Here is a 27,073-nt window from a genome sequence, read left to right on the forward strand (position 1 = left end):
ATGAAAGAAAAATGGCTAGAAAAGCCAGGGGGTGGCCAGCGGTGCGATGGATTGCTTTTATGCGGCCTTTCTCACCATGGTCTTGTAACTCCCACCCAAGTAACTGACTGGAATCGTGTAAATAAGGTTAACTGTGGCCCACCAAGGAGATTGGGCAGTTCTGCCATTCCTCTAAGCTTAAAATGAGTGACCCCCAGAGGCAGAAGACAAGATCTCACCATCACCAAGAAAGAAAAATCAGGAGTGGAACACATCCTTTGGACCCAGGATCCCCATGCTGAGAAGCTCCTGGAACCAGGAGACCGAGAGAGAGCTGCAACACCGAAGACAACAAGAAGCAGTGGCAGAGAAACAGCAAGAGACTGGCAGGAGACAGCACAGCTGGCTTCCCGATTCGCAGAACAAGAAAGCTGAGTACCTTCAGGCAGGAGACTTACTGACAGAGTGAGGTGCCTCTGGGTACTTATCAACAGAGCTAAAAGAACTTTATAACACTTGCCTGAGAAAAGCAAAGGCCAGGCCAAGGGGCCGCTGGGCCAAGGGTCAGGGAGAGACCTGCCTGCGGATATGGCTGTGAAGAGGTTATCCTGATCGGAAGAACTATATCCTGAGTGTTCCTGAACGTGAATAGTAACCGTTACTTCCCTAATAAACCCCAAAATCGTGAGTATTGTCTGTGAGTTTTGTGTGGCCATTGCAATGAATCATCAAACTCAGCAGAGAAATAGAGTGCTCCGCAGGAAGGACAGATGGTGTCAGAATTGGTAAAAATGGCTGGCAAGAGGAGGTATGTCTGACCTCTGCCTCAACAGGAATCAGCCTTGGGCTACTGATCTTGATTCTCCTTCCCCCTGGTGAAGTTAGAGGAGGTCAGACACCTCCACATAGAGCCACATAGTCAAATGCCTTTGTATAGTCAATAAAACACGGCTCTTTCCATATATATGTAGAAAGTATTATATCTACTTATGAGGAGGAAAACATAGGCTTAGAAATAAGCAGCTTGGAGAGACTTTGAAAGCATTCCCCTTAAGAATGGGAACCAGACAAGGATACCCTTTATCACCACTCTTATTCAACATTGTGCTGGAGGTCTTAGCCAGAGAAATTAGGCTAGAAAAAGAAAGGGCAACCAAATTTGTAGGGAAAAAGTCAAAGTATTTCTGTTTGCAGATGATATGATCTTATACACAGAAAACCACAAAGAATCCACAAGAAAACTACTGGAACTAATCGAAGATTTCAGCAAAGTTTCAGGATACAAGATAAACATACAAAAATCAGTTGGATTCCTCTACATCAACAAAGAGAACTTCGAAGAAGAAATCACCAAATCAATAACATTTACAATAGCCCCCAAGAAGATAAAATACTTACGAATAAATCTAACCAGAGATGTAAAAGACCTATACAAAGAAAACTACAAGACACTACTGCAAGAAACCAAAAGAGACCTACATAAATGGAAAAACATACCTTGCTCATGGATAGGAAGACTCAACATTGTGAAAATGTCAAGTCTACCCAAAGTGATCTACAGACACAATGCAATCCCAATCCAAATTCCACTGGCATTTTTTAATGAGATGAAGAAACTACTAACTTCATATGGAAAGGAAAGAGGCCCCAAATAAGTAAAGCATTACTCAAGAAGAAGAACAAAGTGGGAGGCCTCACACTACCTGATTTTAGAACCTATTATACCACCACGGTAGTCAAAACAGCCTGGTACTGGCACAACAACAGATACATAGACCAGTGGAACACAATTGAGAATCCAGACATAAATTCATCCAACTATAAGCAGCTGATATATGACAAAGTGCCAAAGTCCATTATGGGGGAAAAGACAGTCTCTTTAACAAATGATGCTGGCATAACTGGATATCCATCTGCTAAAAACTGACACAAGACCCATACCTCACACCATGCACAAAAACTAACTCAAAATGGATCAAAGATTTAAATATAAAATCGAAAACGATACAGATCATGGAAGAAAAAATAGGGACAATGCTAGGAGCCTAATACATGGCATAAAAACAATATGATGCACAAGCACCAGAAGAGAAACTAGATAAACGGGAGCTCCTAAAAATCAAACACTTATGCTCATCAAAAGACTTCACCAAAAGAGTCAAAAGGCAACCTACAGACTGGGAAAAAAATTTTGGCTACTGACAAATCCAATCACCGTCTAATCTCTAAAATCTACAAGATACTGCAAAACCTCAACAACAAAAAGACAAATAACCCAATTAAAAAATGGGCAAAGGATATAAACAGGCACTTCGCCAAAGAAGATACTCAGGCAGCTAACAAACACATGAAGAAATGCTCATGATCATTAGCCATTAGAGAAATGCAGATGTAAACTACGATGAGATATCATCTCACCCCAACAAGGCTAGCATTAATCCAAAAAACACAAAATAATAAATTCTGGAGAGGCTGTGGAAAGACTGGAACACTTATACACAGTTGGTGGGAATGTAAAATGGTACAACCACTTTGGAAATTGTTCTTTGTTCACTGTCTCTGCCCCCTCCCTCCCAGCACTATGGTCCAGAGGCACATTGACCACTCCAGCAAAGCCCGTGTCCCCAGGGAATACAAAGAACTGCCCCATGGGGTTCCCAAGGCTGTAAATCTTTACTGGAGCAGACTGCTACATCTTTCTCTCATGGAGTGGCTGGTGGATTCAAACCACTGACCTTTTGATTAGCAGCCAAGTGCTTTAACCACTACACAACTAGGGCTCCTTGATAAGAGTTTAATATGCAGGACATATACAGAGCTCCTACAACTTAATAACAAAAAGACAGCAACCCAATCAAAAAGTGAGTAAAGGATCTGAATAGACATTTCACCAAAAAAAAAAAAAAAAAAAGGCTAATAAGCACATGAAGCGATGGTCAACATCAGTAGTCGTTGTTGTTAACTGTCAACTCATGGTAACTGTCTTAGTTATCTAGTGCTGCTGTAACAGAAATACCACAAGTGGATGGTTTTAACAAAGAACAGTCTACTTCCTTACAGTAAAGTAGGTTAAAAGTCCAAATTCAGGGTGTCAGCTCCAGGGGAAGGCTTTCTCTCTCTGTTGGCCTTCTCATCAATGTTCCCCTGGACTAGGAGCTTCTCTGTGTAGGGACCCCGGGTCCAAAGGACACGCTCTGCTCCTGGTGCTGCTTTCTCGGTGCTATGAGGTCCCCATGTCTCTCTGCTCACTTCTCTTTTATATCTCAAAGAGATTGCCTCAGGACACAATCCAACCTTGTAGACTGAGTCCTGCCTCACTAACACAACTGCTGCCCATCTGCCCATTCTCCCTCATTAACATCACAGAGGCAGGATTTACAACATATAGGAAAATCACACAATACCGAGAATCACGGCCCAGCCAAACTGATACACACATTTTGGGGGGGACATAATTCAACCCATGACAGTAACCTTATGTGTAACAGAATGAAACACTGACCGGTCCTGCGCCATCCTCACTATTTTTGGTGCGCTCGAGTTCACTGTTGTAGCTACTGTGTCAATCCATCTCATGAAGAGTTTCCCTCATTTTCGCTGACCCTCTAACAACCATGGGTCTTTTTTCTGGTAATTGATCTTTCCTGATGAGGTGTCCAAAGTAACCCTTTCAAGACCCAATTATTTTCTCCTTTGATTTTTTTGACATTAGGTGTTTTCACTAACAAAGGCATGCTGATTAAAGGATCAATTCAGAATTTCTGTTATGAGTTATGGATTTTGATACTCATTATCTGGGATCATATGTATCCCAACGGACTCTTGATGCTGTAAATCCTGGCGATGTGTCAATGATAAAACTGTTTTTTTTTTTAATTTTTTAGTTTTATTTCTTGAAAATGTGCAAAACATGAAAGCACGTGACTATGACTACATAAATATTTTATTCTTATCTCCTTCTTCTTAGCCTTTTTATTATGTTTCATGAAACTTTTCAAAACATGGTACAATACATTCTTCCTTACTGCAAAAGCAGTACTTAAAGCCCAAACAAATAAAGTCAAGGGATTTTTTATCTTGGGAAAATTACAACTACAATGCATTTTTCATTATTGCAAAAGCAGTACTGACAGGACAAATGAATAAAACTAAAGAAATTTGAATCTCAGGAAAATTACTACTACTATGTACTCTTCACTATAACAAAAGCAGTACTAACAGCTAAGAAGCAGAAACAACTGTCCTGGAATACTGCAGAACTGCTCACGGCAGTGCATTCCATCTGTTACACATGGAAGCAATGACTGGGCCCTAAGATTGAATGTTGAGAAAGAATAATTTACAGGAGTTCCAGTCTCTTGAAAAGTGCCACTGCAATGCATATTTCTTATTTCAAAGGCATTATTTACTGTTCAGAAGCTAGAAAAGCAGGAAGCCATTAACACCTGGAAACAATGAATACTGTGAAGGAGAAAATGGCCACTATGACTGAATAAAGATTACGCATAGCTTATTCTCACAATAAGTATATTCTCACAAGAACACAGTAACTGGGAAACATAATAAGGAGGCTTATCTCACAAAAATAAAGGCAAACCTGTCAAAAGTTTAGAAAATTCACACATCTAGGAGGCATCACCTAAGACAATGCTCAGTCTACACAAAAATGAGGCTCCAACTCAGGGTTCTTAAGTTTCATGCATTTCAAAAGGTTCTCACCTTGACACTAAACCCATTAAAATCAGGAGGCATACAAACTATGGTACATACACACAATGGAGTACTATGCAATGAGAAAGAACAATGATGAATCTGTGAAGCATCTCATAAGATGGATGAAACTGGAGGACATTATGCTGAGTGAAATAAGTCAATCACAAAAGGACAAATATTGTATGAGACCTCTATTGTAAAAACCCATGAAGAAGTTCACCCGCAAAATGTAACAATCCTTGTTGGTTACCAGGGATGGGAGGAGTGGGGGGGAAATACTAAATAGGCAATAGATAAGTGGTATCTTGGGTGAAGGGTGAGAGTACACAATACACGGGAAACCAGCACAACTTGTACAAGGAAAGGTCATAGATGCTCCACAGACACATCCAAACTCCCTGAGGGACTGAATTTCTGGGTAGAGGGCTGTGGGGACCATGGTCTCCGGGAACATTTAGCTCAGTTGGCATAACACAGTTTATAAAGACAATGGTCTACATTCTACCTTGGTGAGTAGCGTCTGGGGTCTTAAAAGCCTGTGAGCAGCCATCTAAGATACTCCACTGGTCTCACCCCTTCAGGAGCAAGGGAGAATGAAGAGAACAGGATACAAGGAAAAGATTAGTCAGAAGGACTACCAAGGCCTCCACCAGACTGAGTCCAGTACAGCTAGAAGGTGCCCGGCTACCACCACTGACTGCTCTGACCAGGATCACAACAGAGGGTTCTGGACAGAGCTGGAGAAGGATGTAGAACAAAATTCTAACTCACAAAAAAAAAAGACCAGATTTACCGGGCTAAAGGAGACTGGAGAAACCCTGAGAGTATGGCCCCCAGACACTCTTTTAGCTCAGTGGTGAAGTCATTTCCGAGGTACACCGTTCAGCCGGGGTGTGGATGGCCCCATAAAACCAAATGGGACTAACGAGGCACAGCAGTCCAGGGACAAGGGCCAGAAGCCAGAAGGGGACAGGAAAGCTGGTGATAGGGAACCCAAGGTTGAGTAAGGATAGTATTGATGTGTTGTGAGGTTGTTAACCATTGTCATAGGGCAACATGTATACTGTTAAATGAGAAACTATTTTGTTCTGTAAACCTTCATCTAAAGTGAGAATAGCAGCACAATTGGAAGAGCGTAGTCGATGTCACTGAACTGTGCGTGTAGGAATTTTTGAAATGGTGTATCTTTGGCTATGTATATTTTCACCAAAAAAAAAAAAAGGTTGAGAAGGGAGAGGGTTGTTAACCAATGTCATAAAACAATATGGGTACTACTGTTTCACGAGAAACTATTTGTTCTGTAAGCCTTCACCTGAAGGAAAATCAAAAATAAAATAAAATCAGGAGGCATAAAAAGTGGGTGGAATATCATGTGTCCCACATGTCTTGAAAGGGGTAAGCAAGATGAGGTCTCACCATCCTTGCTTCTCAGAAGCATTCTGGCTATACTTCGTCCAAAAATGATTTGTTCATTCTTCTGGCATTCTTTGCCAACACCACAATTCAAATGTGTCAATTCTTCTTTGATCTTCCTTTTTCATTGTTCAGCTTTCGCATGTATATGAGGAAATTGGGTCATTAGGGTAATACGAATCAAAGCCACATTGAGACACCACTTCATATCCACTGGGATGACTATGATCAGAAAAACAGAAAATAATGGGTGTTGGCAAGGATGTGAAGAAACAGGAACCCTTATCCCCTGCTGCTGGGATCCTAAAGTGGTATAGCCGCTGTATGGAGCCCTGGTCGAGCAGTAGTTAAAGCGCTCGGCTGCTAACCGAAAGTTTGGCAGTTCAATCTCGCCAGCCGCACAGCCGGAGAAAGATGTGGCAGTCTGCTTCAGAAAAGATTTACAGACTCAGGAACCCTATGAGGCAGTTCTACTCTGTCCAATAGGGTCACTATGAGTCAGAATCTACTCGACAGTAGTGGGTTTAATTTTGGTTTTGGTATTAACTGTTGTGGAAAACACTACGGCAGTTCCTCAAAAAGTTAAAACATAGAATTACCATAGGGAAGAAAAAAACCAAACCCATTGCTATAGAGTCGATTCCGACTCATAACCCAGCAATTCTACTTCTAGGTATATACTTTAAAACCAGGCACACAAATAGATATATGTAACCAAAATTCACTGGGCACTATTCACAATGGCCAAAAAATGGTAACAACCTGTCAACCAAGAGATGAATGGTTAAACAAAATGTGCTACATACATAAAATGGAATATTATTCAGAAATAAACAGAAATGAAATCCTCCTACATGCGACATGGATAAACCTTGAAACATCATGCTGAGTGAAATAAATCAGTCACAAAAAGATAAACATTGTATCATTCCACTTATATAAAATATCCAGAACAGGCAAGTGTATACAGACCTAAGTTTATTAGAGGTTATAAGGGGAGAGCGCGAGGGAGGGGTAAAGGGGACTCATAACTTAGGACACAACGAGCTTCTGTTAAGGGTGATGGAAAAATATGGAAAGAAGTAATGGTCATGGTTGCACTACATGATGAACACAATGTCACTGAATCATACACATGTTCTGTTACATATATATTTACTACTATGAAAACAGAAACAAAACCCAGCGTAAAAGAAACTTAATATATCAGGTAGTCAAACTATCCTACTCAGCACACTGTGCTATTCATACTCAAAGTTCTTAAAATACACTTTGTGGACAAAAAGTTTTGGTTGTTTTTTTTTTTTTAAAAAAAATACATCATTCTTGTGTGGGATTTTTTTGGTTTATACCAGTGTATGTAACCCCATTTGGGAATAGAGTTTTCTGTTATGTTAATGAGGGTATCTCAGTGCAGGGTGTGTCTTAAACCTACTCACTTGGAGATATAAAAAAGCAGATTAGGAACAGAGAAGCATGCATAAACAGAAGGGAAGATACTTGCCCTGTGGAAACTGCCAAGCAATCAAGGAATGCCAGGTCTATAGAAACTGAAGAAATCTCCCAGAGAGCAAGTCAATGTCCTAAATTCGGACTTCTAGCCTCCTAAACTATGAGGGGAAAAAAAAAATCTGTTCTTTAAAGCCACCCATTTGTGGTATTTGTTATAGCAGCACTAAGAAATTAAGACATCTTCCTTATATTACTCCACTGAAATTAACATCATTTAATATTCTGTAAATCTGCATGTCTTACTTGAACTGAACCCTAAAATATAATTTTACTTCATCTGTGCCTGTAGGTGCTAAACTGCAATGTAGTCCACTTTGATAAACAAATACAGTTCTTGAACATATGACATTTATCACTGTGTAAAATTTTATCTGAAACACTAATCAGTAAGACATGCCTCACATTAAATTACACACAAAAGGTATAAAACAAAAAAGAGTCTAGAAGGACAAGAGCTTGATGAATAAATTTAGAGAATTCTATTATTAAAGGCCAAAGTCAGTTAGTTACCTCCAATTCTGATTGCTCTGGTATCAAAAACACATTATTTTGGCAAAAACAGTCCTTGAATATAATACCTGGAAGAAAATTCAAATAGGAATGTAAAATTTGATACAAATAATTCATTAAAATATAATCTATACTATGGTGCTGGAACAACAAGGAAGGATACATAACACACACAAATGCTCCTCATGACAGCACCTCAAGCTCCAAAAGCAGTTTGAGCACTTAGGTTCAAATCCCAAACTCTGCATTTAGGACCTATGTAACACTGAGAATGATACTTCACCTTCTGCTTCAACTTACTCATTTGTAAAATGAGGATAACAGTACTCCCCCTTATAAGGCTGTTGTGAGGATTAGGTGATAATAAATATAAGTATTTAGCATATGTCTGCTGTTGTTGTTATTAGGTGCCATCCAGTCGGTTTCAACTCATAGCAACCCTATACACCTAGCAGACAGCAAATGTTCAGTAAATTTTAATTATTATTAAAACTTCAATAAACTTAAAACAAAATCATCTAGAACACTCTTTCTGAATCTTCAATATGCGTTCAACCTGGCTGGAAATCTAGTTAAAATGAGACTATATGATTCAGTAGGTTTGGAAGGGGCCTAGATTTGCATTTCTAACAAGCTCCCAAACAGGTATCACAGAGCCACACTTCTAAGTTACAAGGATCTAGATGCCAAAACCAAAAACCAAACCCACTGCCTTAGAGTTGATTCCAACTCAAAGTAACCCTATAGGACAGAGCAGAACTGCCCCAGAGGGTTTCCATGGCTGTAAATCTTTACAGAAGCCAACAGCCACATCTTTCTCCCACAGAGCAGCTAGTGGGTTCAGAACGCAGACCTTTCTGCTAGCAGCTGAGCACTTTAACCACTGTGCCACCAGGGCCCCTGATCTGGAATCAGTGATTCTCAAATTTTAGCATGCATCAGAATCACCTGGGGCCCTAGCGGCGTGGTGGTTAAGGACTTGGCTGCTAACCAAAAGGTCAGCAGTACAAATAACAGCCGCGCCTTGGAAACCTATGGGGCAGTTCTACTCTGTCCTATAGGGTCACTATGAGTCGGAATTGACTCAACGGCAACAAGTTTGGTTTTTTAGGTTCAGAATCACCTGGACGGCTAGTTTAATACACAGATTTCTGGATTCCACCTCCAGAGTTTGAGAGAATTTGTATTTGTAACAAGTTGCTACTATTCCCAGGACCATATTTTGACAATTACTGATCAAAGTTTCCCAACTAAGGTATACATCACAATCACCTGTAGGTTTTTGTTTTGTTTTGTTTTGAATGCAGGTGCCCTGACTATACTCTAGTATGGTTCTCAAAGGGTAGTTCCCTAATCTACTAAACCTGAAACTCTTGGGAGTGGGTGGGACCCAGTAATCTGTTTAAAAAAATAAAAATTTAAAAAAAAAAAAACCAGCTTCCAGGTGATTATGATCCACGCTAAAGTTTGATAATCAATACTTTATAGCTATAACGAAATCATAATTTCCTTGCTTCAATTCTACTGACTACAGAAAGAAACTTTCCACAAAAGTTCAAGAAATAAAAGACAACTTGAATCCAAAGTTTAGGTAAGTGTTACTCTTAATTTATTCTTAAACAAAATATATAACTTCAACAGCTAGCTCTAAAAACTACTGACTGAAATATTCTAGCTCTAACAATTACTGACTGAAAGCGACCAAAATTAGTTTATAGAAGAAATTAAGTGTATCATCCAGGTTACCACAGCAATGGAAAGAAAAATTACGTGCAGGAACACAGTAATAAATCTTTCTTTAGAAATGAGAAAGTGAAATGGGAGAGGTAGAAAAGCACATACAAAGGAAGAATTCCTGATAACCAAGTTGCACTTACACTTTAAGAGAACTGAAAGGGGATACAAGGTAAGGCTCTTTTGCTGTTCTCAATTTTTTAGTAGTCTATCATTTCATTTTATAATCTGCACACAATGTTGTACTGTTCATAAATAGAAAACACTTTAAAGAAAAACGGCTTAAACTTAAATTGGGACTTTTTTAGGGGGAGGGGAGGTAATTTACAACATATTCGGAAATAAAAGGATACCACAGAGTATCTTAAAAATTAGAATGGGAATCATTGCTTGAGGAATTCAAAGAATGAAAAGAAAGTTGCCGAGTCATAGGATAAAAGTCCAAATAACCATTAGCTGGTCAAGAATGCTGTACCAAACTTTTCAAACAAAATTTTTAGATGGGAAAAAGAAATGCTGAATTACTATTGTAGGCCATCAATGACAGAAATTAAAAGTATACTGTTTGCCCAAATAGCCATTAAAACACGAGGGTCTACAACACAGTCTGAAAGCAAAGAAGCTTTTCTTTGATATGCTCTCCTAGGAGTTTGTTATGAACTGACTCATGTCCCCAAAAAAGGTATGTTGAAATCCTAATCCCTGTACCTATGAATGTGACCTTATCTGGGGAAATAGGGTTTTTCTTTTTGTTATTAATTAACATCCTAGAGTTGGGTGGGTCCTAATCCTAATCCGTTCTGAATGGTGTTTCATAAAAGATAAGGACAGGGAAATAGAATCACACAGGGGGAAGACAGCCCTAGGAAAGTAAGATAGGGTTCTTGAAAAACACAGAATGCTGTGAGAAAAAACTGCTAAGTCCTCCAGGTATAAGTTAGATTGAGTTCTGGAGTTTCTCAGGTTACTCTTATCAAAGAGGGTGAAGATGTAATAACATGCTTGAATCTCAAAAACGTTAAGCAAAAAAAAGCAGACACAAAACAGTATATACTCCATGACGCCAGGTTCAAAAACAGATAAACTTTATCTATAGCACCAGAAACCATAACAGTGGTTTCCCTTTGCAAGGGTAGGGGGTTTAGCAACCAGAATAGGACACAAGGGAGCTTCCGGGGTTCTGATTATGTTCTGCTTCTGAATGCTGGTTACACAGGTGTGTTTCCACTGTGAAAATTCACTGAGCTTTACACTATGAGTACTTTCTCTGTGTATTATACTTTAATCATGTTTACATTTTTTTAAAAAGCTGGGAGGAAAAGAAAAAAAGGAAATTTCTCCCTCAAAAAAACTAAAACATATTACTGCAAAAAACAACATTAAAAGCTTGTATTTAGTGGAGAGGGTTCAGATAAGAATTACAGGTTTGGAGATGGCAAGCAGAGAGTTAATATAGAGTATTAGAAGAGGGTTCCTCAAGGGCTATCAGTAGATAAATCTTACATCTGACACATATCTTTTTCACAAGTAGCTTCTGAAACCTCCTCTATAACAGTCAAACCAACCAAAAGCATTATTTTACTTCATTTATGAAACTAATAAATTTGCTTTCTAATGGGGAAGTGTATAAGAAATGCAGGAACTATTTTCCTTGAATTTCTGGTCAATAAAAAAATAACTGGGAAAGAGGATAAATAGTGCCAGAATACCATTAGCAACTCCCATTTCCTGGACCGCTTCAGTGATATTTCTCAAAGTCAACTCACCCCTCACAGGGAAGCAGAATTCAGGTAGAAACTGAAGGTATAAATGATGTTCTAATCCCTTTAAATCTCATCCCAACCCAAGTTAAAAGGAAATTTCATCACATTAAGTTCCTCATCTGCGATTCTCTTATGTGATCCCCAAATGCAAGACACACACATTTTCAAATCACCTATTATGGCTTCACACTAAGTTGCTTAATCTGATTTCTTCCTAGCATTAATGTAATGACACCAACCTGTAAACAACAGAGTATGCCAAAGTGATTATATAATAAGATAATCATTTTAGAGCCATCACTCTTTTAAAATGCAATTAAGTGCAAATATCTTTTTTACAATTATTTTAAGATTTTAAAAAATTATTTCACGAAGAAAAAAACCCACACCACTATAAACAATGAGAAGTTTCACTATTAAAAATGCTCCCCTTGGCATAGATGCCCTCACTAATGCTTACCTGGAACTTCTTACATTATGCATTACTAACTTGCAGTAAACGCACTATTCTTAGTGCATTAAGATGTTGTATTCTTAACAAGTGAAGAAAGAAGATATTGTGATATCTGCTAATTAGCATGTTTTCATTAAATATATTAGAGGCATATGATGTCAAGTTGTATATTACTGTTTTAAAAAGGAAATACCTTAAGCACACATCCTAACCCACTGATTTTGGAAGTTAATTGATCTAATTCCACAAAATCTACCAAAGTAACCTTTCTGTTTATAACCTCTAGTACGCTACTTTTAAGGAGTTTCATACTTTGTCTCTGCTCAAGAAAGGAGAAATTATGTCATTCAATGCTACTAAATTCTGGATTATGGGGAAAAAATGAATAAAACACTGTTTTGTAAAGAATGAGCTTTATTGTCCTCAATTTATAAAGGGCTCTTAAAATCAGTAAGAATTCGGTGGTTCCTCAAAAAGTTAAACATAGAATTACCCTATGACCCAGAAATTCCACTCCTGGGTATATACCTCAAAGAATTCAAAGCAAGGATTCAAAAAGAAACCTGGACACAAATGTTCATTGCAGAATTACTTACAATAGCCAAAAGATAGAAACAACCCAATTGTCCATCAACAATGAATGGATAAACAAAATGTGGTATATCTATATAATGGAATATTATTCTACCATAAAAAGGAATGAAGTTGTAATACACACCACTACATGGATAACCCCTCCAAAAACAGGGTTGTGAACCAATTCTGCCCAGTTCAGTAATGGCCGATAAAGCAAAACCCGAATGGTCCTGCATTTTGAAAACGTGAGTGAACCAGAATCATAACCAGAACTGGAAAAATTACGGGTCAAAGCTCTGCTAGAAACTTAATTTCCTGCTTAGAAAATAAGGGCAGCATGCACTTTGCATAGCAACCAAATATCCTGACCATCAGAGTCAGAAATAACTACTCCACTGAAAGATAGCAGCCGACTGCACTGCTTTGAATGTACATCGTTCTTCACAGTCCTGGCAATAGTCCAGTCTCCCACATCAGGCTCCTGAAAAAACTCACTACGCCTCTTCCAAGTTTCCCATTCCAGGGCTTCAACCCGTAATTTTTCTCGTTCCAGTTATCCTTTCACTTCACCTAAATTTTAAAAATTTGGGTCTGTTTTGATTTCATTTCGTTGGCCATGACTGAAGCAGTTCGAGGCCCTATTCTAAAACCAAAAACCAAACCCACTGCCGTCAAGTCGATTCTGACTCATACAGACCCTACAGGACATAGCAGAACTGCCCCATCGGGCTTCCAAGGCTGTAAATCTTTGCAGAAGCAGACTGCCACATCTTTCTCCAGCATGACCCCACTTAAATAAAATACCTACAACAGACAAATGTGTAGAGATAAAAAGTAGATTAGTGGTTATCATGGGCTGGGTAGAGGGATATGGAGTAACTACTTAATGGGTACAGTTTCTGTTTGGATGACAAAAACGTTTTGGAAAAAAATAGTGATGTTGGTTGCACAACAATGTATGATTAATGCCACTAGATTGTACACCTGAAATGGTTAAAATGGCATTTATGTTGTATCTATTTTATCACAATAAAAAAAATCAGTAAGAAAACAAACACCACAGTAAAAAGAAAAACAGGGCAAAGACACTAAACGTGTCTTAAGAATCATCTAAAGAACAATACTAATATTTTTTAAAGTTTGGGATAAAATTAAATAAAACAAAACAAACATTTAAAATGTAAAAAGGAAACACGTCAAACCAACGGAAAAATGAAGGATTACTTAATAAACAGATTTAATAGTGTTTATTTATTACATTTTTGAAGAAGGAGAAACTATAAGATCGGAAGTAGAAACAGTAATATTAGTATTATTTACTATATTTCTGGAGAAGGGGGAGTTCCTAAGATCGAAAGTAGAACAAAATTAGAAGATGAAGAAGTTTGATTACATTTTTAATTTTTAATCTTAAAAATTCACAAGAGAAATACATTGAGCATAATGTTTCACATCAGTAGCAATCAAATAAATAAAGTGATACAATATGTCTTACACCTATGAAATTAACAGCCTTTATAAATAATATTTAACATTGGTGAGGTATGAAGCAACAGCCACTGATCCCTTTTGATAAATACTGCAACCATGTTTTTTTCCCATTTTTTTTTATTGTTGTAAAAATACATATAATACATCATTTACCAATTCAATGCTTTTCACATGTACAATTTAGTGATACCAATTACATTAAAAATGTTGTACAACCATCACCAATGTCCATTGTGTGGCAGTATGTTTTAAAAGTCCTCAAAATGTTCCTAAAAGTCATTTCTGACAATATACTGGAAAGAGATAATACTAGATACAAGAAATGCTTCATCTATAAATATGTTCTTCACACTGTTTATATGTAAAAAATTAGAATAGGAAGATAATATGACACATCTACTGCACGGAACATTATATAACCATTCATAATGATGATTATGAAGACTCACTGTGAGAATGGGAAAGTGTTACCTAACAGATAAAAAAAGTAAGACATGCAATCAGATGTATGTTTTATCTACAATCATGTAAAAGATGTATTTTTATATGATGGAAAGAATATATAAAAATGCTAACAACGGTTATGTTAATTCCTAGGATTTAAAGTCCTCAAGACAGGCTTTAACATCATTAAAATACACACACTTCATACTTGAGTCAAATGCTACCTGCCATCACTACAGGAAGAAGAAGGTTTAAATTAAAATATTAAGAGAGCCTAAGTAGGTAAAAGGAGAAAAAAAATCCACTTCAAAACGTAACATTTCTTACCTCAGGACACTCAGCTGTACTCAGGATAGAGACTCAACATCAGGGTTAAAGAGTATAGCACGGAATCATATATAACTAATTCCAATCACCTGCTTTGAAAATTCCTTCATTAGCAAATTAGCCAGCCTTTAGGCAATTGATTATGACTGATATCATGTATTAAATGTAACAGAGCCTTGTCTGAGAGGTAATCCCCTGAAAATACTAGATAGGTACACAGACAGACAGATAAATATAGATAGATAAATGCAAGAAAATATAACAGAAGAAATTCCATACACAACAGCACTATATTTATTTGGAGTCATCAAACAAGGAGTTCTACATGTGAATTTTCCAGAACACTGAAACTTATCACATTAACAAAGCTTTGAAAATGCTGACTTTCATAACAATCTTTTCAAAAAGACACCAATTTCCTACTTCCTTAAACACAGTATGTACAATAAAATTTTATTTATGATTAAAGTTATCATTGTGACACATTAACTAATGTGCTACATTACAATATTGTGATTCCCTCAAAAGTGAATGATTATAGGACTGTATGTCTGTATAAAATGGTCTTAAAATACTACTGTTCTATAGTTTATTTACTTTTAAAAATAGTTCTTCCTTTTTCCTTGAACTACTACGACACCTCAACTGTCAGTGTCCCTAACTCCAGTGGCTAACACTGTAGATTTTCTGTGGGATGACAAATCAGACAACCAACCCTGTTTGGGCTGTAAAATTTATAGACTCCAACTAGCAGAGTCTAAATAAAGGCCACAGGGTATTGTACTTACAGTTATTTTTAATGGCTCAGAGACCCTTTTATGTCCAGGATCTCTGCTATGTTTCGAACCGCTGAGGTCACTACCACTCAATAAATGTTAGTTGAATTACTGACTCTAACTTATAAATATACTAGAGTTAAAAAACAAAAAAAGTAACAACACTAACTGAATGATTTGATGAATCACAAAGTGATATCCTCTTCAGGGAAAGTTACTCAACTCACTTGTCTCTGATGACAGAAATTATCTATATAAATGAGAAATAAAAGCTAAGAAGAAAAACGAGAAGAAGCAAGAAGGACAAGTTCAAGCAAAACAGCAAAGTCCACACTGCCACAGCGTTAGAAGTCAAGACTTAGAACTTCAGGAAATATTTACTGATAGTGTTTTTTAAAGTATAATCACAGTGGTTATTACAGTAGTAACTACATAAGTTTGTGCCAGTCTATATACCACATCTAGGAGCCCTGGTGGCACAGTGGTTAAGAACTCAACTTCTAACCAAAAGGTCAGCAGGTCAAATCCATCAGCCGCTCCTTTGAAAACCTATGGGGCAGTTCTACTCTGTGCTATAGGCTGGCTATGAGTTGGAATCAACTTGACAGCAGTGGATTACACCACATCTATATTAAATACTACTTTAAGAAAATCAGTGTCTTTTGTTTAGTGTCTTTTTTTTAGCAAACATTCCTCACTGACAACTCCAAACTGAATTTTCATGTTAGATTTTTTTTTTGAGCACCTGCAATGTATGCACATATTTCTCTTTACTAAAAGATTTATGTTTCATTGATATTTCTGGTCAAATAATTTACTGTAATCACTTCTGAACAGATTCAAGAACAAGTATGAAATAAAATATATATTCTTGATATAATATATAGATATTGCACTGTATAGTTTACAAAATTAGAGGTCTACAGAAATTAGCACTGTAACAGACCTTAAGATAAAAAAATCAAAGTGAGGACAAATCAGTATTGAATTACCACTAGTATTAATTTCCTGATTATTGAAGCTCATTAGCGCTCATAAATCACTTCTATATGGCTGTAATAATTGAGAACAAGGAAAATAAAATTTCTTGGTTATTTTTTACTCAAGTGGACTCAAATCACAGAAGATACATATCTCCTCTTCTGTGGATTTCTCAGGATATTTCTACTAACTATCTCAAATAATTTAGTGCCCATAAAAGACTGGTAGTTCCCAAGATCCAGTACCAAAAACAGTTTCTAAAACAAAGTTGTAAGAGTAAGGAACATGTATGATGGCATGGATCAGATTCATGGGTTGATCAGGTTCATATATGGACTACGAAACACTCAACTACCAAGCTAAACTCTGTCGATCACTTTGCAAAGGCCATTGTAGAACTGTGATCTTGGAACCCATTCATCATTTTCAGGACTTCCTACTTCTAAAACTAATAATAATGCATTCAACAGAAGTTATTTAACAGGATTTTATCTAAATAAAGAATTCACAAAGCTTCAATTAAATACTAATTTAAGTTGCTAACTTTCATGACTGGTGATATCAAGCAATTTTTGGGGTGGACTGTCTAAAAAAATATTTAAAAGGAAAAATTTAACTCAAGTACTGATTCCAGTTTTTGGTCAATTCAAGCTGCCCTCCCACCATCATAAGCCTGCCTATTCCTGAACACATGGCTCTTGCTTCACTCTATTATGTGCCATGGAGTAGATTCCAACTTGTAGCAACCCTACAGGACACAGCAGAACACCCCATAGGGTTTCCCAGGCTGTAGTCTTTACAGGAGCAGACTGCCAGGTATTTTCTATATGGAGCCGATGATGGGTTCAGAGCCACTGCTGGGTTTGAACGGCTGACTTTTCACTTAGCAGCCAAGCACTTAAACCAGAATCATCAAGGCTCCTTAATCAAAACCAAAACAAACCCATTGCAGTCAAGTGGATTCCAACTCATAGCTACCCTATAGGGCAGCGCAGAGCTGCCCCATAAGGTTTCCAAGGCTGTAATCATTATGGAAGCCAACTGCCACATCTTTCTCCGGAGGACCGGCTGGTGGGTTCGAACTGTCAACCTTCTGGTTAGCAGCTGAGCACTTAACCACTGTGCCACCAGGGCTCCTTAAACTTTCTATATTCCTCTTTTCTCTGCAACTTCTCTAAGTCCATTTCAGTATTAACCTATACACTCCCATGTTTTCTTTACTTCTTTTCCTACATTGGAAACCCAGGTGGCGTAATGGTTTAAGTGCTACGGCTGCTCACCAAAGGGTTGGCAGTTCGAATCCACCAGGTGCTCCTTGAAAACTATGGGGCAAGTTCTACCCTGTCCTATAGGGTCGCTATGAGTAGGAATCGACTCAACAGCAACGGGTTTGGTTTTTTGCCCTACATCATACTCTCCAGTAACACTCCTATTCCTCAACATTTCTACTTGTCCTATTACAACAACGAGACTGTCCATAAAGACTGGACACTTTTTTAATGTGACAGGTCTGGTAAATAACACTGCTGGTAAGATTTGAAAAAAAATACAAAAAAGGACAATCTCAAAATGACAACTGCTTAGCAACTTTTGAGTATGTTTGTATTAAGGAACTCTGTTGGCAAAATGGTTAAGCACTCAGATGCTAACCAAAACGTCAGTTCGAACCCACCGCTGACAGCTCCACAGGAGAAAGACTTGGCAATATGCTCCCATAAAGACTACTGCCTAGAAAATCCTATGGGGTAGTTACGCTCTCATAGAGCGCTGCTATGAGTTAAAATTGACTCGATGGCAGACAGCATGTTTGTGTAACTACTGATACATTTACATCTCTCCAGTTGAGTTCACTAATTTGCATGTCAGAACTATTACTTGAACTGATCAACTTTTTAAACTTCTGGAAAACTCATATGCATATCTGGGTTACAATTTTAAACAAGTAACATAACAAGTATTTAAATGAAAAAACAAATATAAAAGGATTAAACATAAAAATGGAAAACTCAAAATTATAAACATTATTTCTTTAAACCCCATTTTACATGGGCTTTCTTTTTGTGCAAAGCTACCAACATAAAATAAGTTAAATTTTGTTGTAGTCCCAAAATAAGAGTCATATTCACTTGTACGATTTTACATGGTTCTTTTATTTTTAGGTATTTATTAGTAAATATAAACGTGGTTTGCATGACAAAGGCTGCTGCTCATGCTATTATCTCTAACAAAAATAATGCTATCACTAGAGATATTTTCACAAGACTATACCACAAAAAAATTGTGCAACCAAAAAACTTGCTTTTTATCTAAGCCGGCATGAGTCCAAACAAACGCATATGCCATTAAATAAAAATTTAACTGAGTAGAAAAATAATCAATTTTTATTGGTTGCTAATGTTGTGGGGGGTCCCTGGTAGCAAAGTGGTTAAAGTTTGGCTGTTCAACAAAAGGTCGGCAGTTCAAACCCACCAGCAGCTACTTGGAAACCCTATGGGACAGTTCTACTGTTTACAGGGTCACTGAGTCCGAATGGCAACGGTTTGTGTTTCGTTTTATTTTTTCTCTTTTTTTGGTAATGTTTGGTAATATATAACACCTGTCCATTTCCTATCCCTTCATGAAGAAAGAAAACTAAAATATTAAAAATATCTGGAATAATACACAACCACCACTATGAGTGGTTACTTAAGGGCACAGATTTAAGGCTGAAGAAGGGAACTTGATAGAGTGTAATAAAGGGCTTTTTACACTATATACTCCATTAAGTGTAAAGGTAAATAATACTTTTGTAGTTTCAAAAATTATAAATGCATTTTCTAGTTACCTTATCAGTTTTATAATTAACTCTCCACTCGTAATACTAAATAGAATCCACACACTGCTGTGAAAAGATATACTTTCATTTTTTATAAGATACTGGAGAATAGAAAATAAATTTGATGTCAACGTCTCCGTTTAAGAAAAAATTGAGTTCAACACAAAGTTTATCAAAAAAAGTCATTTTGCTTTTAATTAAAAATTTGTCCTAAAACATTCCACTATTACTTTAAGTATACAACCTAAAAAACCATTTTTAACCATCAAAGTAACACAGAAGTCATCAAAACTCTACTGATAATTAGAAGTTAACGGGCACGGTCAAAAAGATTAAAGAACGATTTTATTCTGACATCATGTATTCTCAGAATGATAAGCAACCCCTCCAAATATTGCCCAAAAGTTGTTGCAAATACCAAGTTACAGTTGTGATGAAGTTATCAAAGACCGTATAAACGGGAGTAAATGCACAAAGGTGGAAGGCATTCTGAGAACCACCAGTGGAGAAATGTACTGCAGCAGAAACAAGCGACAGAATGTTAACAGGTCTAGAGTACTTTTAGAGAATGGCAACAACGGAAAAAACTAAAAGAACGTTTGAAAAGTATGAGGAACAGTATCCAATGGGATCATCACGTCTGCGCGATCACGGCTCCGGACTTCCAGTGAGTGGGACGCGAGTGGAACTATCACGGAGCGGGGGAGAAGCAGCCCGGACTGAGGGGAGAGTGAGCTCCTGCAGGTGGCGTAGCGCCCGCAGTGGGTGGGGAGAACCGTGTTGCCTGAATGGGGTAACTGTACTCCCTCCAAGGCTAGAGGAAACTGACACAGCACGTCTCCCGGCACCAAGAGGCACTCGCCCTCGGCCCCTCCCTAACGACTTGCCTTGTGAGAGTTGCGGGTCTCAAGCCCCCGGAACCCAAGGCTCCGCCATCCAGGACAACTGCTTCTGCCAACAAGGTCCCGCGAGATTCGAAATCTCGCGATACAAAACCAGTAACATCTCGCGAGTTTCTTCTAAAAGCAACATGGCGGTTGTGAAAATCAGTAGTTAGGATCTTCCAAATGTCTTCATTTACGTGCTGGATAATGTGTAACATGAAAAGTACAGGCAGTCTTTTTTGCCTGATATTTATTATCCTATTCCCCTAATGGAGAAGAACTGCAGCAAAAAACCCTAAAACTTCCGAGTGCCCATGGTTATACCAAACATAAAGTACATCCTTTCTCCTCTGCCGGCCTCCTTGCCTGTCACGTGGAAACTTACTATCGGCGTACTAGTCACGTGGGCCGCGAGTGAGCAAGCGCGCGCCCGTCACCCTCCAAAGAACCCTCCCCGCCCCTTTTCGCCCGCGCACACGTGCGCGCGCACCCCCGCCCCACGTGGGGGCTTCGCTGTCGCCACCGTCGCCTCCAGTCCACCCCCAACCCCCCGCGCTAGGCTCTAAATCCGGGTCCCAGAGTCGATCGACGCTTGGTATCCCTTCCCCCTCCACTCTCCCGCCTCTGCCTCTGGCCCCCGCCACGTGCCCAGAGCGCCTGCTCACCTTTCGTGCCGGGTTGGGCGCCGCGAGCCACTCGGGGAGCTGCTGCCGCCGTGGCCGCTCGCCGCCCCAGCCACCGCACTTGCTCGAGTGGCCGCTGCCGCAGGAAGCTCGACAGCGGCGCCGCGGCCCTTCCAGGTGGGTCCCCGCCTCCCGCTCCTGCCACTTCCCGCAGCACCAGCGGCTCCTTCCGGTCCCCTCCTTTCTCCTCGCTGGGACAGGCGGGCTGCGGCGGCTGCAGGCGCGCTCACTACACCGCCTGCTGGTAACCGCGGCCCGTGCAGCGCCCGGGGCCGCAGCTCGGCCCCGGGCTAGGGTAGATCTTCTGAGTGCAGGACCCCGTTCATCCCCTGCGTCAGCCGAGCTGGGCCCTACCCACGGAGAAAATGCGTCTCCGTAGTTCCGCTGTTGGAAGTCCGCTTCATCCAGCCCTTTGTGACCTCTCAAGAGGATTGTAAACCTTAGCTCCCTTAGTAGTGTGCTCGCAAGCTAGGAAAATATCTGTGTATGCTCCTGCCTACTTCATCTCCAACTACCTGGGCCCCTTGCTTACCCTTTGGCTTTCTGGCTGCTTCTGAAATAATGCAGTCTCGATCAACTTCAGGCTTTTGCGTTTGCTGGTCCCTCTGACTAGAACACTTAAAGTTTTTTTTTTTTTTTTTTGTGCTTTAAGTGAAAGTTTATAGTTCAAGTTAAGTTTCTCATACAAACATTTATATACAGTGTTATGTGACCCTAGTTGCACTTCCTACAATGTGACAGCACACTCCTCTTTTCCACCCCAGATTTCCCGTGTCCATTCAACCAGCTCCTGTCCCTTTCTGCCTTCTCATCTCACCTCTGCACACGAGGCGCCCATTTAGTCTCGTGTATCTATCTGAGCTAAGAAGCACATTCCTCAGGAGTATCATTTCATGTCTTAGAGTCCAGTCTGTCTGAAGTTGGCTTCGGAAATGGTTTTAGTTTTGGGCTTACAGAGTCCGGAGGCGATGTTTTCCCATATTCCTCCAGTCTCAGTCAGACCGTTAAGTCTGGTCTTCTTACTTGAATTTGAGTTCTGCACCCAACTTTTCTTCTGCTTTTTCAGGGCAATCATTGATGGTAGCCAGGCAGCATATAGTGCTTCTGGTCTCAGGCTGATGGAGTCTCTGGTTTATGTGGCCCTTTCTGTCTCTTAGGCTAATATTTTCCTTTTGTCTTTGGTAGTCTTCGTTCTCCTTTTCTCCAGGTGGGTTGGGACCAGTTCTATCTTAAATGGCTGCTCACTAGCTTTTAGGATCCCAGTTGCCACTCACCAAACTGGGATGCAGAACTTTTTCTTAATAAACTTTGTTATGCCAGTTGACCTAAATGTCCCCTAAAACCATGGTCCCCAGACCCCCGCCCGTGCTGCTCTGTCCCTCGAAGCATTTGGTTTTATTCAGGAAACATCTTAGCTTTCGGTTTACTCCAGTTGTGCTGACTCCCACTGTATTGTGTATTGTCCTTCCCTTCACATAACATAATTCTTGTCTACTATCTAGTTAGTGAATACCCGTCTCCCTCCCTCTGCATCCTTGTCACCATCAAAGAATGTTTTCTTCTGTGTTTAAACCATTTCTTGATTTCGTATAATAATGGTCTCATACGATAATTTGTCCTTTTGTGACTGATTAATTTCACTCAGCATAATGCTTTCCAGATTCATCCATGTTATGAGATGTTTCCCAGATTCATTGTTGTTCTATATTGTTTTGTAGTATTCCACTGTGTGAATATACCATAATTTGTTTATCCATTCGTCCATTGACCGGCACCTAGGTTGTTTCCATCTTTTTGCTATCGTGAACAGCGCTGCAGTGAACATGGGTGTGCATATATCTTATTCGTGTGATAGCTCGTATTTCTCTAGGATACATTCCAAGGAGTGGGATTGCTGGATCGTATTGTACTTCTATTTCTAGCCTTTTAAGGAAGCGCCAAATCGATTTCCAAAGTGGTTGTACCATTTTACCTTCCCACCAACAGTGTATAAGTGTTCCAGTCTCTCCACAACCTCTCCAACATTCATTAGTTTGTGTTTTTTGGATTAATGCTAGCCTTGTTGGGGTAAGATGGTAGCTCATTGTAGTTTTGATTTGCATTTCTCTAATGGCTAATGATCCTGAGCATTTCCTCATAGATCTGGTAGCCACCTGAATGTCTTCTTTGTTGAAGTGTCTGTTCATATCCTTTGCCCATTATTTTATTTTATTCTGCTTTAAATGAAAGTTTACAGTTCAAGTTACTTTCTTATACAAAACTTTATACACACACTTTTATGTGACCCTAGTTGCACTCCCTATACTGTGACAGCACACTTCTCCTTTCTACCTCAGATTTCCCATCTGTTCGACCAGCTCCTGTCCCTTTCAGCCTTGTCATCTCGCCTCCGGACAGGAGCTGCCCATTTAGAATCACGTATCTACTTGAGCTAAGAAGCACACCCTTCATGAGTATCATTTTATGTCTTATACTCCACTCTAATCTTTGTCTGAAGAGTTCGCTTCAGGAATGGTTTTAGTTTTGTACTTTGCCAATTTTTTAATTGGGTTATTTGTCTTTTTGTTATTGAAGTTTTGCACTATCCTGTAGATTTTAGAGATTAGACCCTGATCAGATTTGACGTAGCCAAAATTTTTTTCCTAGTCTATAGGTTGTCTTTCTTCTCTTTTGGTGAACTCTTTTGAAGAGCGTAAGTGTTTGATTTTTAGGAGTACCCAGTTATCTAGTTTCTCTTCTGGTGTTTGTGGATTGTTAGTAATGTTTTCTATTCTGTTTATGCCATGTATTAGGGCTCCTAGTGTTGTCTCTATTTTTTCTTCCATGATCTTTAACATTTTAGATTTTATATTTAGGTCTTTGATCCATTTTGAGTTTGTTTTTATGCATGGTGGGAGGTATGGGTCTTGTTTCAGTTTTCTACAGATTGATATCCAGTTATGCTAGCACCATTAGTTAAAGAGACTGTCTTTTCCCCAGTTAACGGACATTGGGCTTTTGTCAAATACCAGCTGCTCATAGGTGGATGGATTTACATCTGGATTTAATTCTGTTCCACTGGTCTATGTATCTGTTGTTGTACCAGTACCAGGCTGTTTTGACTACCAATGCAGTATAATAGGTTCTAAAATCAGGTAGTGTGGGGCCTCCCACTTTATTCTTCTTCTTGAATACTGCTTTACTTATCTGGGGCCTCTTCCCTTTCCATATGAAGTTGGTGATTTTTTTCTCCCTCTCATTAAAAAATGCCTTTGGAATGTCGATTGGGATTGCATTATATCTATAGATCACTTTGGGTAGAATTGACATTTTCACAATGTTGAGTCTTCCTATCCATGAGCAAGGTATGTTTTTCCATTTACGTAGGTCTCTTTTGGTTTCTTGCAGTAGTGTCTTGTAGTTTTCTTTGTATAGGTCTTTAACATCTCTGGTTAGATTTATTCCTAAGTATTTTATCTTCTTGGGGGCTATTGTAAATGTTATTGATTTGGTGATTTCTTCTTCAAAGTTCTTTTTGTTGGTGTAGAGGAATCCAACTGATTTTTGTATGTTTATCTTGTATCCTGAAACTTTGCTGAAATCTTTGATTAGTTCCAGTAGTTTTCTTGTGGATTCTTTCTGGTTTTCTGTGTATAAGATCATATCATCTGCACAGATACTTTTTCTTCTTCCTTACCAGTTTGGATGCCCTTTCTTTCTTTTTCCAGCCTAATTGCTATGGGTAGGAGCTCCAGCACAGTGTTGAATAAGACTGGTGATAAAGGGCAATGCTTTCAGACTCTCTCCATTTAGGATGATGTTGGCTGTTGGCTTTGTATAAATGTCCTTAATTATGTTGAGGAATTTCCCTTCTACTCCTACTTTGTTAAGAGTTTTTATCACGAATGGATGTTGGACTTTGTCAAATGCCTTTTCTGCATCAGTTGAAAAGATTATGTGGTTCTCGTCTTTAATTTATGTGATGGATTATATTGATTGTTTTTCTAATGTTGAACCATCTCTGCATACCTGGTATAAATCCCCCTTGATCATGGTGAATTATTTTTTTGATATGTTGCTGAATTCTGTTGGCTAGAATTTTGTTGAGGATTTTTGCATCAGTGTTCATGAGGGATATTGGTCTGTAATTTTCTTTTTTTGTGGTGTCTTTACCTAGTTTTGATATCAGGGTTATGCTGGTTTCATGGAATGAGTTTGGGAGTATTCCATCCTTTTCTGTGTTCCGAAATACCTTTAGTAGTAACGGTGTTAACTCTTCTCGGAAAGTTTGGTAGAATTCTCCAGTGAAGGCATCTGGGCCGGGTCTTTTTTTTTGTTGGGAGTTTTTAATTACGTTTTCAATCTCTTCTTTTGTTATGAGTTTATTTAGTTGTTCTACCTCTGTTTGTGTTAGTTTAGATAGGTAGTGAGTTTCTAGAAATTTGTCCATTTCCTCTAGGTTTTCAAATTTGTTAGAGTACAGTGTTTCATATTATTCTGTTATGATTCTTTTAATTTCAGTTGGGTCTGTTGTGATGTCACTCGTCTGATTTCTTATATGGGTTATTGGCTTCCTCTCCTGTTTTTCTTTTCTCAGTTTGGCCAGTAGTTTATCGATTTTGTTGATCTTTTCAAAGAACCAGCTTTTGATCTTGTTAACTCTTTCAATTGTTTTTTTATTTTCTATTTCATTTAATTCTGCTCTAATTTTTATTATTTGCTTTCTTCTGGTGCCCGAGAGCTTCTTTTGGTGTTCTTTCTATTTGTTCCAGTTTTCATTTTGGCCCTTTTTTCTTTTTGGATGTGTGCATTTATTGCTGTAAATTGACTTCTGAGCACTCCTTTTGTTGTGTCCCAGAGGTTCTGGTAGGATGTGTTTTCATTCTCATTTGATTCTGTGAATTTCTTTATTCCATCCTTAATTTCTTCTGTAACCCAGTAGTTTTTGAGCAAGGTGTTGTTCAGTTTCCATGTGTTTGATTTGTTTTCGTTGCTTTTTCTGTTACTGATTTTTACTTTTATGGCTTTATGGTCAGAAAAGATACTTTGTAATATTTCAATGCTTTGGATTCTGTTAAGGCTTGCTTTGTGGCCTAATATGTGGTCTATTCTGGAGAATGTTCCATGGGCGTTGGAAAAGAAAGTATAATGGGCTGCTGTTGGGTGGAGTGTTCGGTCTGTGTCTGTGAGATCCAGTTGGGTGACTGTGGCATTTAGATCTTCCGTGTCTTTATTGAGTTTCTTTCTAGATGTTCCATCCTTCACTGAAAGTGGTGTGTTGAAGCCTCCTACTATTATTGTGGAGCTGTCTATCTCTCTTTTCAACGCTATTAGAGTTTATGTGTTTTGCAGCCCTGTCATTGACTGCATAAATATTTATTATGGTTATGTCCTCCTGGTGTATTCTCCCTTTAATCATTATATAATGTCCTTCCTTATCCTTTGTGGTTGATTTTACTTTAACGTCTGTTTTGTCAGAGAGTAATATTGCCTCTCCTGCTCTTTTTTAAGTGTTGTTTGCTTGATATGATTTTTTCCATTCTTTGAGTTGAAGTTTGTTTCTGTCTTTAAGTGCATCTCTTATAGACAGCATATACATGGATCATGTTTTTTTATCCATTCTGCCACTCTCAGTCTCTTTATTGGTGCATTTAGTCCATTTACATTCAGCGTAATTATTGATAGGGATGCATTTAGTGCTGTCATTTTGATGTCGTTTTTTGTGTGTGTTGTTGACAGTTTTTTTGTTCAACTTAATTTTCTGTGCTGAGTCATTTTTATTTATTTTCTTTTCATCTTTTTCACTGTTGTTCATTTTGTGTTTGCTGAGTCTTCATGTTTTTCTAGTTTTTTATTTTGATGTGTAGGATTGTTAGGGTTTACTTTCTGGTTAGCCAAATATTAACCCCTATTTTTCTAGGTTTAAACCAGCTTTTTATTTTATTTTATTTTTTAATATCATCTTGATTTCTCTCAATATGAAAGATATATGACTACATTTTTTAGTCCTTCTTTTTTCTTTTAATGTCATCTTTTACA

The 27,073-nt window shown here is 38.5% G+C and overlaps 1 protein-coding gene across 6 annotated transcripts in view; it reads right to left on the bottom strand.

The window, feature by feature from the left end:
- Window positions 1-21,205, bottom strand: part of ZZZ3 (zinc finger ZZ-type containing 3) — a 135,446-nt gene extending 114,241 nt beyond the window's left edge. For all 6 annotated transcript variants that reach the window (XR_002824080.1, XM_023731200.1, XM_012555536.2 and 3 more), the window contains exon 1: window positions 21,038-21,205. The gene's annotated coding sequence lies outside the window, so the exon portion shown is untranslated. The remainder of the gene's footprint in view (window positions 1-21,037) is intronic.
- Between the last annotated feature and the right edge of the window lie 5,868 nt (window positions 21,206-27,073).

The sequence above is a fragment of the Trichechus manatus genome, unplaced genomic scaffold, assembly GCF_000243295.1.
Source record: "Trichechus manatus latirostris isolate Lorelei unplaced genomic scaffold, TriManLat1.0 scaffold00003, whole genome shotgun sequence".
NCBI classification, from domain to species: domain Eukaryota; kingdom Metazoa; phylum Chordata; class Mammalia; order Sirenia; family Trichechidae; genus Trichechus; species Trichechus manatus.